Source organism: Lonchura striata, chromosome 8, assembly GCF_046129695.1.
Source record: "Lonchura striata isolate bLonStr1 chromosome 8, bLonStr1.mat, whole genome shotgun sequence".
NCBI classification, from domain to species: domain Eukaryota; kingdom Metazoa; phylum Chordata; class Aves; order Passeriformes; family Estrildidae; genus Lonchura; species Lonchura striata.
Genome location: NC_134610.1, coordinates 33,940,562 through 33,951,797, shown reverse-complemented (window position 1 = coordinate 33,951,797; position 11,236 = coordinate 33,940,562).

Genomic DNA, 11,236 nt, shown 5'->3' with positions numbered 1-11,236 from the left:
ATCCCACAAAAGCAGGTCTGGGGGAAGTGGGACCAGTGGGGCCTGAACCTGCCTGAACCTGCTGGTTTACACAAGTTAGCCAGATCTCACTGCATCACTGTCTCATCTTTCTGACTTCCCCTATTTTATTTTGTCCATGTTTTTGCACCTCAGTGTAATAACTTGGCCAAATCTGAGTGGGGTTTTTGATGGCAACACCCAAGGGAACGTGGCTGGGTCCCAGCAAGTCCACAAGTCCTGCTCCAGGCCAGTTCCCAGCACATACACATAATTTGTGGCAAGAGTTTTGGGGGTCTTGTTTTAATTACTTTTTTTTTCTTTTTTTTACATTGAGACGAACAATGCAGATTTCTCACCTGTTCCTTCCCAGAATGTCTGCAAGTCCTTTGGTCAAAGTGTCCCTTTGGATGTACCTATGAAAGAAACCCAAACCAGGAAATTTAAACCCCCGGAGTTACAACTTGCACGTTACTAGTGCCTGAAGACAAACTCCAACAAAGCAGGAGGCAGCAGATCAGCTCAAAATAAGCCCCTGAGGTAAAAGGCTGGAGGCCAGCCAGGCTCACCCCGCAGGGCAGGGTTTGGGGACCCTCGCAGAAGGGCGTTGTTGTCCCCAGCAGGTGGCAATGCAGCAGCGGCCGTCCTGTCCCTTCAACATACCCGCACTCCTCAGCTGCTCAGTCCTACCTCGGGACAGCTCGGGTTCAGCCCCTGAGAAAGGTACTCAGACCAAAAAAAGCCCACACTAGAGGTTGTATTTGTGTGCTGTGTGGGATGACACGTGTGGGAACCATGCATGGCCTCGGTCATATACACCCCTGAGGGACAGAAAAAAAAAGGAAATCTTTCCCAGTCCTGCCTGAAGCCATTCAAGCTCCCCATAGGGGAGGACAGCTCATGCTCAGGTTATCAAGCAATCAAGGAAACACTCCACAAACTGCGTGACAATCTCCCCACATCAGCTTTGCAGGTATTACACAAGCCCTGCCACCAACCACTCCCAACCTGCAGGAAATAGAGAGCCAAATACTCCCTTTTCCACAGGTGTTGCCCTTCACTCTTTGAAGTCTGCTGCACCAAACATACCTTCCCTTAGAATGCCATAAGGATAGGGGCCATCCCAGAAGGGCAAGAGCATCAAGAAAATCCAACTGGGCACATGTGTAAGGGCACCAAGGCTCACCACTGGGGTATTTGTCAAGGGAAAAACCCAGTTTAGGTAGAGCTGAAACGGCTCCTGTAGATGGGCTTGCAGTGCTATCTGCCCAGCAGGGCCAGAGCAGCCTTGGTCTCCCTCACCTGCTGCTTGCCTTGGGAATTTCCAGACAATCCCCCTGCTTCAGCAGCGAATGAGGACAGAGAAGCACAAGGCAAGGAAATGGGCCTTAAAGAGTGTGGGAGGGTCTCAGGCCATGCTTTGTTTCAGGTTTTCAGTGGGATCTCTGTGTCAGCTGGGGTGCAGTGTTACCATGCAAACTCACTCTTCATGCAGCAGGAACCAGATAAGCCCAGGCCAATATAGACTTACACCCCCAAATTCAGCATCACAGCTGGTGTGAATGGATACTGCAGCATCTCCATAGCTGTGCCTCTCAACTTACCCAGCATAGTTTAATAACCTTGGCAAAAGGTATTTTTTACCTTTACGTGGGCCAGTTCTGGAGCTGCAACTGACTGAGGGCAGTTTAGGATCCAGCTCCTCTGCAACAGGAGTCAGGGGAATTATTTAACTTTGAACAGTTGGTCAAATATCAGACTTAGCTAATAAGCTTGTTTGTGCCTGACCTTAAAAGCAAGTCTTGGTTGGTTCCCAGCAATATCTGACAGGTAGATTTTTGTTGCTTCATTCTTCTTTTTGTATTTGTTTGGGTTGGGGGGCCAGTGGTGGGGGGGGGGGGGTCGGGTGGGGGAGAGGGTTTGTTTGTTTGTGGTTTTTTGAAAGAACAAGCAAACTCTTCCAAGACTGAGGATGCCACTCATCAAACATCCCCTCAACATGAACTGGAAACAGATACACCAGCACTCAGCACTCTCCCTTTAGGACAAATGTATTTGCATTCCTCCTATACTCCCTGTCTTTGCCAAAGATTACAATATATCACAACATACCAGCTGGGCCTCAGAGGGCTCCTTCCCAGCTCTGAAGGAAGGATCAGGGATGTTGCTCGTGCAGAAATGATGCTGCATGACTTGGGTAATGCTCTGCAAGCCCATAAAGGCTGCTGGCACTACTGCAAACATGGAATCTGGAGTCTGGGGATGAGCATTGCCCTTCAGCCTCCTGCCACCCCACTGGCACAAATAACCTTTCAAAGCAGAGGATGAGCACGAAGATCTCTGTCTCCTGGGCAGCAATGTGTGGCAGCTCAGACCCAGAGAGAACTATCTTTGAGTCCTGCAGTATTATTCCTGTGTCAGCATCAAACTCACTTCCTCAAAAGCTGTTGGGGAAAAGCAGAACAAAACAATTCTCAATATAGCTGCTGATTCAAGACAGTCTGCTATTGCCTTACCCACAAAGCTTTGTATTCCCACGTGTTCCCCAAGCCAGCTGTCACCCTTAGCATGGTGGTCCCTGCCACTTCCTTCTGCTGCAGACACTTGTGCTTTGCCTCTCTCCCCACCTCTGTCACCCACTTGTTTCTGCCTCCATGCTGCCCCTTTTGGGGAATAAGGGTGGTAGCTTTTACTTTGGATCATTTCACAAATACAGTTTACAGCCACACAGCAAGGGGGAGGCAAAATGCAATGTGAGGGGGAAGGAAAAACCAAGGAAACACAAGGAAACTGAACCCTTCCTTCCTTAACACAAGGAAACTTGAACCCTCCTTCAGCTCACAGGGAGGAAGTCCAGCACCTCCCAAGAACAACCCCATTCCCAATATTTGGACATTCTGGATGCTAAGAGTACCAGCAAAAATGAAATGAGAGAATAAAGTTATTTTTCATGTATCCCTCAACTTCAGAGGCACAAAAGCCATTTGGTTTTGCCACCCTCTTTTCTGGACAGAACAACTTGCAGCCACCCTACACCCTCAGATGCCCTGCAATGCCTACACTTTCCCAGAGGGAGAAAGATGAAAAATGTGGCCAAAAAAGTACAATAGATCCTCTAACGACTGGCCACCCTTGAAGCCTGAGTATGACAGTACACTGCTCTGCTTGCTCTGTGTCAAGGAAGACAGAAATGGCACAGAGGCAGCAGTAAAACCAACTTGGAAGCCTTAAGAAGGGAAAAAAAGAGCAGGACTGTGAGGAGCCATTTAACTCCATCTCCTCATGGCTGGGGAATTTCTTGCTAGCAGGACACGTGTCAGGCAGCCCTTGTGGAAAGCTCATTTTGCAGCAGTTGCAATTTGCTGCAGCATTTGCAGCGTTCGCAGGCGGTAATCGAATCCACTGGGAGTATTTTGCTTGCCATAAATCCCTTTGGAGCCAGGCCCATAAATAGTTACACCGTAGTGTAGAGCTGCATACAAGGCAAGAGCAAATGTTCCACATAATGACTGCTGGCCTTAATCACACTGAGGGGTGGATCATATTGCCACCATTTTGTCAAGTTTTATTATAGATCCCCCTCTTTAAGGATACCCCTATGTGGTGAGGAGGAGACCACAGTAGTGCTAAATAGCTTCCTCACAGTGGACACACAAAGCAGCCCTTAATTGCAGGGGTTTCCCCTATTCCCAGAAGATATTTGGAATTATTTTCTCTGGAAATGAGGTGTTCCACCTCCATCCTGACACTCCCAGTAGTGGACAGCAATTGATTGATCAGATTTTTATAAGTGGCTGAAAAAATAAAGAGAGACACGCCTCCAGAAATAAACTTTAAGACACTCCAGGAAAATCACCATAAAATACAAACTTTGAATGAAAGTATATCCTACATTCAGGGATACGCTTGCTGGAAATTCATAGCACATTTATCACCATGGGAAGGAGAACAAACCCCACCTGGGTGACAGCTACAGCAGATGGCAATTAGGTGACAGCCACCCCCAAAAACAGCACAGCAGTTCCCAGACTTGGGCTCAGCACCCCATTAGACTGCAGTGCTTAATACCTGCAAGCCTGACAAATTCATCTGCAAGAAGCTGGGCTCCAGACCAGAAGGGTTGCCAGTGGAAGCTTTTGGGAACCCCTGGTGGTTCACCATCACAGGGGATAAATCCAAGGTGTTTATACCCCTCCAAGGCTGGGAAATATCCTGTTCCAGCAGGGCTGACCCCAGGCTTTACAAGCATATGGAGAAGACAGTCTAATGTAGGGATCCCAATAGTACACGTGAATCTAGGGTTTGGTAACACACAGACCCTTTTTAAAACAGAACAATCATCATTGATCATCCTCTTTTATTATATTCACAATGCCAGTTGCCTGGTTTTCAGCAGCAGTAATCTCATTGACTTATTCCAGTAATCACTTAGCCTTCCACGAAACAGTCTGTGCATTCAAGTGTGGAATTACTATCTTGTAAACCCCAGGAGAATTATATTAGCACTTACTCCCTATACCCCAGATTTGGGACAGGTGGTGTCAGCAAGGGGGAAATGGACTTTCTCTGTAATAATAGAAATATGGTCTGACAAGCTTTTAATGGTTTAAATATGATAGGTATTTTACTTCAAGAGGGCCTGATTTGGGACTCATCCCAGCTAAAATTGTCACAAAACCTATAAAGAAGACAATCATCTTCCTACAAATTTTCCTCCTTCTATTTTTCCCGGATTTAGAGGAAAAAAAAAAAAAAGAAAAATAAGTAAAAGATATCACTGAGAGAATACAGAAATATGGACAAGGAAGGCAAATACCAGAGCCTCACCTTCTTAGGAAACCAGGCCAAGAAGAGTGAATCACATTACTCAGACTATGGAGGTTACAGTCAAAGTATTCAGTTAGAAAATAGATTAGATATACCTGAACAAAACTCTTTAATCCATCTGCAGCTTGGATCTTCCTTAGATAGATGATAGATAAATTCCCCAATGAATTGCACTATTTGGAAAAAAGAAAATCCTACTACATCACTGACCTCAACACATTTTCCACTGTAAATGGTTCATGCTGTGCCCATGCAGAGTTGAGTCCTTTAAAAATTTCAGCTGATGGAAGTTCCACGTGCCATCCTGCCACCACTTCTGTTCTGAGAGACAGGTCACAGAATCCCAGGATGGTTTGGGTTGAAAGAGACCTTAAAGCCTATCTTGTTCCAACCCCTGACGTGGGCAGGGACACCTCCCACTAGACCAGGTTTCTCAAAAGCCCCATCCAGACACATCATTTCCAGATGGAGTCCCACTGCCTCCTCTGTCCAATCAGCTCAAGACAGTACCCCCACACCACTTTTGAAGGCAGCTTTGAGAACTCCACTAGGAATTAGGAGAAAGTCTCCATCCACTTAGGGTGCCTGGTGGTCTAACCCACTAAAGGTTAGACTCAAACTTATAACATCTCTACATAACACTCTGACAATTCCCTAAACATTGTAATTTCATCAAAAGGAATGAAATTTAGATAAGCGGTCTGGAGGTGGTTTGAAAGGTGCCCAGATGAGACAGCCTTGCCTTGGACTCAGCAGACAATTCTTCCTCTGACTGCAAATGAACAGAAGAACCAAGCTGGGGCTCTTCCAATGAGTCATTTGGCTGCTCTCTGCTATGGTTTTCTCTCATTTCTTCTGTTCATTTTCCAGCATCTCTGATGCAGAGTTTCTCATTATTTCTGGACATGATACATCACAGAGAGACCCCAAATAGAGCTTGAAATCTGAAGATGCTTCTTTTGCATTTGTCACACTTGTGAAGAGTAACATTTTTACTACACTTAGAAAATGCTTAAAAGCTGCTGAGGAAGAAATCAGTACCTAAAACCCCAAATATAGAAATATAGAACAAAGCAATGCAAAATTAATGCTATGATGCCAATATTATGGTTTTCTGAGTCATATGAAAGAGAGTCTGGGAAATGAAAAGTCTTCACAGAAGTGCTTCATTTCCCAAATGAAGAAATGTGTGAATAATTTCTCATCTGATTAACCCATTATCATCATGCTCTGCCAGTGATTATTCCCTGTAATAAAGTCAGGCGAGTACTACCATGGCAAGAAGATGAGCTCTGGCTGGATTCACAGTGACCAGGAGGAAAGTAGCATCCCACATCTCAGAAAGCTGCCAGCCCTCTAGCTGGCCAGCCTCTAGAACTTTAGTCAGCCCTTTAGAACCCTTCTCTCCTTGCCTCTGGCCAGGCCTGCCAGTTCAGCTAGAGAGGGAAGAATGGGCAGAAAACTTCACTGCTCCCAGCCAGCAATACCCAGCCCTGGAAGCTTGCAGGAGATGTGCTGTGTGAAGGTAGGAGCTAGGCTGAGTATTTGTCTGGATGTCCTCTGCACACATGCAAGGCCATGCTGTATGAACCCCAAGGAATGCACAGCCCACCAGCACAGAAACTCTCACCAGCTCCTTAAAAGGAGCATGCAAGTTTGAGATGCTTTACTTAACTGCTGCAAAGGTCATTCACCTTTGTGGAAACTGAGTTACAATTAAGAGTACCACAAAGACTGGCCAAGACTCTCCGAGAGCTGTTAAAAACAGCAAGGATCTCTTGGCCATCTGTTCTACAGCAGGCCAGGCACCCCATTTCTTCATTTGGGACATGAAGCACTTCTGGGAAGATTTTCAGTTTCCCATTGCTGTTGGGCACCTATGTTGTAATAAATCAGCTGAGACTTAATTTTCTTCATGCAGGGAAAGGCAATTCTTTTTTCACACAACTTATTTTGTACAGTTTTTACAAACGTCACATGGAACTTTAATTGGTTCAAGACTTTCTTGCCAATTACTCTATTGGTTAGTAAAAAGTATTTTACTAACTTGTCCATCAAATCTCCCTATTCTTGAATTATTTACATATTTTCTTCACTGATTCTCATGGGACAGTTCTTATTGTTTATACAGCTTTTCACCCTAGAAATAGATTGTTATGTTAATGAACTCTGATTTTCAAGATGTTTTCATCTTGATGAAAAGCTCATGAGAACTTGCAAAGTACTTAGCTGCACTCAGAAGTGTCAGGCCAGCTATTATTTTAGCAGAGCAGGCCTGATTTTATGACACCTGTCTTTCATAATTTTTCTACCTGTCTGTGACACAGCTAAATCACTGGACACAACCTTTAGACACAGTGATACAGGGCTGGAAGCCTTGCATGGGCACAAATTTAGGGCTGGAAGAAAAGACAAGACACAAAAATCCAACTGGCAGTTTGCAAAGGCCATAGAAAGGTGAAAAGCACCATCCTTCATCTGGGTCTAAAGAAAAAACAAAAGCATACTAGAAGAATTTTCAAACCCTGGAAGAAGAACTGGAAAACAAACTGAACTGTGATCTTCTTAAAGTGGAAGTAATGAAATTCCCCATATCTTTGCTTTCCACAGGAGTTGAGCACCTTTTTTTATCTCATGGGATGGAGATTCACACCCCATGAGCTGGCCATTGTGCAGGCTGGAATTGCCCCCAAAACTCAGAACAGAAAAAGTTGTGCCAGACCCTTGTTTAACTGTTCCCATCAATTCAGCATCCCAGTATTTGCAGACAATATAATTTCAAGGTACGGGGTACCAAAATTCTGTGTTTACACATTTTCCTAGCTCTCCCTTGAGCCCACTTACTAGACTGCCTGCCTGTATTTGTGCCTGCTTCTAATTTTCTCTCACCACTGTTTCCCATTAGGATCTTTTCCTCCTTAGCTTAAATCCTAACCATGCAACACACAATGTACAGCATAATTCATGTCCTTGGGGTTCCAGAGACATTATTAGAAAAAGACTTAGCCATCATTTGCTCTTTAGAAATCCACCTGTAGTAAATGATTTTCAAAATAAAGTGAGTGGAGACACTTTGATTTGGAGGATGTTCACCTTAAAAATCCGTGAAAGGAGGCCACAGAGTGGTTTATTTTGTTATAAATAACTTTCTGAAAACCCCAGACAAAGTCTCTCAAAAGCATTTGTGACTGCTGAAATCCTTGTCCAATAAATAAGTTACCATCCTCATTACTGAGCAAAGGCTGACAGGGAAAGCAGGTCTGCATCAGAGGGAAAACAAACCTTCAGTGGCTGAAGCTGCCAACAACACATTCCTCCTGGCAGATATCTTCTCCCGGGAGCAGCCCCTGCCACTTTCTGCTGGACTGTTTTTCTTCAGCTGTTTAATCCCTCTGCTGCAAACACATTGCTCCTCCCCTCCCAGCAGCAGACAGAACACAAGGGTTCACAACTGTGATGTGTTTTCAGATTTCTCCTTCCTTTTGAAAGGACAGGACTTGGGATGAGAAAGACTTGTCAACTTAATTAGGAACTGAGGAATGTTACTTTTGAACTCTGCTGTGAAGCAAGCAGATCTGCTGAATTGCATGCACTGGGGGTGGGGGCAAGGTGCTTTTCAGCATTCACCACCCTCAGAGAAGCAAACATGCTACCCAGGATTACCAGCATACTTGTATTAAGTGTTAAAACCCACAGCAGACAGAGTTGATTATGGTTTTTAAATTACTGCTAAAATATAAGAATACTAGACAAAATCTTTGTAAAAATTGCAAATATCCTTTCCAAGGGATAGATAAAAATTCTGCCTCCATAATGGCAACAAAAGGGAACTGCAACTGCAAGAAGATTAAAAAACTGAAAAGAAAAGTAAAAGGTGATCCAAAGAGAAAATGGAAGAGATTACAGAGATGCTCTGAAGAAACATAAGTTTTACATAATTTTACAAGAAACTGAGAGTCTTCATTCCTTTCAGATCATAAAAACCACAACTGGAAGACAGATACCCCCAACAGCAGCAGGCACAAATGTGATATTCCAGCCTCACACCTCTCAGGCTGGTTATTATGACATTATTAAATGTAGAACAGCCCCCCACTTCAAGGTACCCTATAAAGGCTGTGCTAAACTGACATTCAACTCAGGAAGAGGGAGAAGAGAGGCACTGGCAGGAGGCTGCTAACGTTACAATACTTCCCATCATTTGGAAGACACATCCAACAAGGGAAAAGTTAGATAGCCACAGCCACATCAGCCACATTCCCAGATGCTTTGATTCTCACATCCCCCAGTTATCTCAATATGATTTTACTGTAATAAAAAATCTGCACACCTATTGCAGGGAACAGCATAGAAGATGACATCTCTTTAAAACTGCTATGCAAATACTAAGTCCCCAGAAATTCGCAATTTAAATCTGACTAATCATTTTTGTCCCTGCCAACTCACTTAAACACAGTAAGAATAAAAGAACTGAATCAGTCATTACCTGTAATATTCACAAGGACAAATCAAAAATGAACCCATATGAAACAATTTCACAAATTATTCTGAAGGAGAGGGACTGGCTTGCAGCACAATTAATTTGAAGAAGCTATGACATTGGGTTTTCTGTTAGACAACTCCTGCATGGCAGCATAACCTTTCAGGACCCAATCTCCCACCTATTCTACAGCCCCCAAAACTACAGAAGTGAAGCTGCCTTCCAGTGTACTTACCACTGTGACTTAAACTGTCTTTACTATAAGCAATCACCCAAATCAGCTTTTAGGGTTCAGCTGCACTTCCTGTTCCTACTTCTAGGATCTAATAGTTCTCAAACAGAAAGGTAGAAGTAACCTACTAATCAAAGTGCTGAAAACCTGCACATACACACAGAGCAACCCACAGCCAACTGTTGCAGTTCTATCAGCTTAATGGAGTTGCTTGGGATGATGAGTTTGGGGAAAAGTATTCAATAACAATACCAGGCATTTTTGAACTACTTTTGGGAGTAACAGTCTTCTAAAATATGTCATCAGCCTCGTGGTGGCAGCTCTGAAGCATCTCATATTGCAAATATCTGACACTGACAGAAGTTTAACAAGCAGGAGAAAAGCTCTCAGGGATAGCTATTCCAACAGAAGCGGCTGCTATATAAGTCTGTTTTATATTGCACTCTAGAAGACCAACAAAAACCTGATTATACGTGTCTTATATGAAATTGCAACTTTAGAGATAATAACTGCAAGGGCTGTAGGCAGAGCATAGACAGCCTGCGCTGGCTGCCAAAGTCCAGGCAGTACAAACAAAGCTTTTATAGGGTGTACAAGGTGCTCAGTCACTCCCTACAGCCAGAGACCCTCCCAGAGGGTCCTTTATCCCTTGTGTTCTGACATCTTGCCCAGCCCAGAGGATTTCCACTTCCTGTATCCAGAAGCACTTTCTGCAAGAGTCACTGTGTATCTCCTAAAGACCTCTGATCTCATAGGTCACACAAGAAGCAAAGTGACATTCCTGAGCTTTACCATGTCACTTGCCTGCCTACAGCTAAATTAGGAGTGCAGCAGCAGCAATCTATTTAGAGCCAGCACAGCTTCTTGACAGACCCTGAAGGAAAGACATTTCTTACATCTACATCACTGCTCCCCAAAAAACCAGGCTTGCACTGAGGGGCAATTTCATTGGGAAGACTTTGCACTGCTTCACCAAGTTTGTTTTCACACACAGAGTGAACACACAAACATTAAGAGCACAGCACAAGTGGCTAAGCTCCATCACAGCTGGTTTTCAACAGCTTGGCCAGGTTCATCATTGTATGGCTGGCTGCAGTGAGACCTTCCTGCCTCCATGAAAAAGAGGAAGTTCACTGTGTGCTCTCTCACCTTGGACTGCAGCATGAGTGGTTTCTGAGTCTCCCCTCTCCCACTAAAAGCATTAAGGAACTCACATTGTCATCTTGTCACATTTTTGAAAAGAGGCTCTTTGCCCCTGCCTGGTTGGAGAAGTGCAAGAAAAGCCTGCCAGGGCCTGCCTGCAGCCTCCTTTGCCTGCTGGGTGGAAGACACCTCTCCAGCCATGGCTGAGCACTGGGAATGAACATCCTGCTGGGACAAGAGGGCACAGTGCCACCAGAAAGCACCTGATAATGGTACAGAAGAAGGTCAGTTCAGAGCATTGAGTTGGGAAGGCTGGGAGGCTGGACCAAAGGAACAGCATCAAGTATAGAGGGATGCCAGAGCTGGGAGTGCCACAGGGAACACTGCCACCAGACACAAAAACCTCAAACTCCCAAACTTCCAGCCCAAACTGTTAGCTCCATCTTTCCATGTCAATTCTCTAAATACAGACACTGTTTACACAGGATGCTTAGAAATATTATCATAGTGATTAATGAGAAAAGGGGAGCTCATCAAATGCCTTATGTTCATTTGTG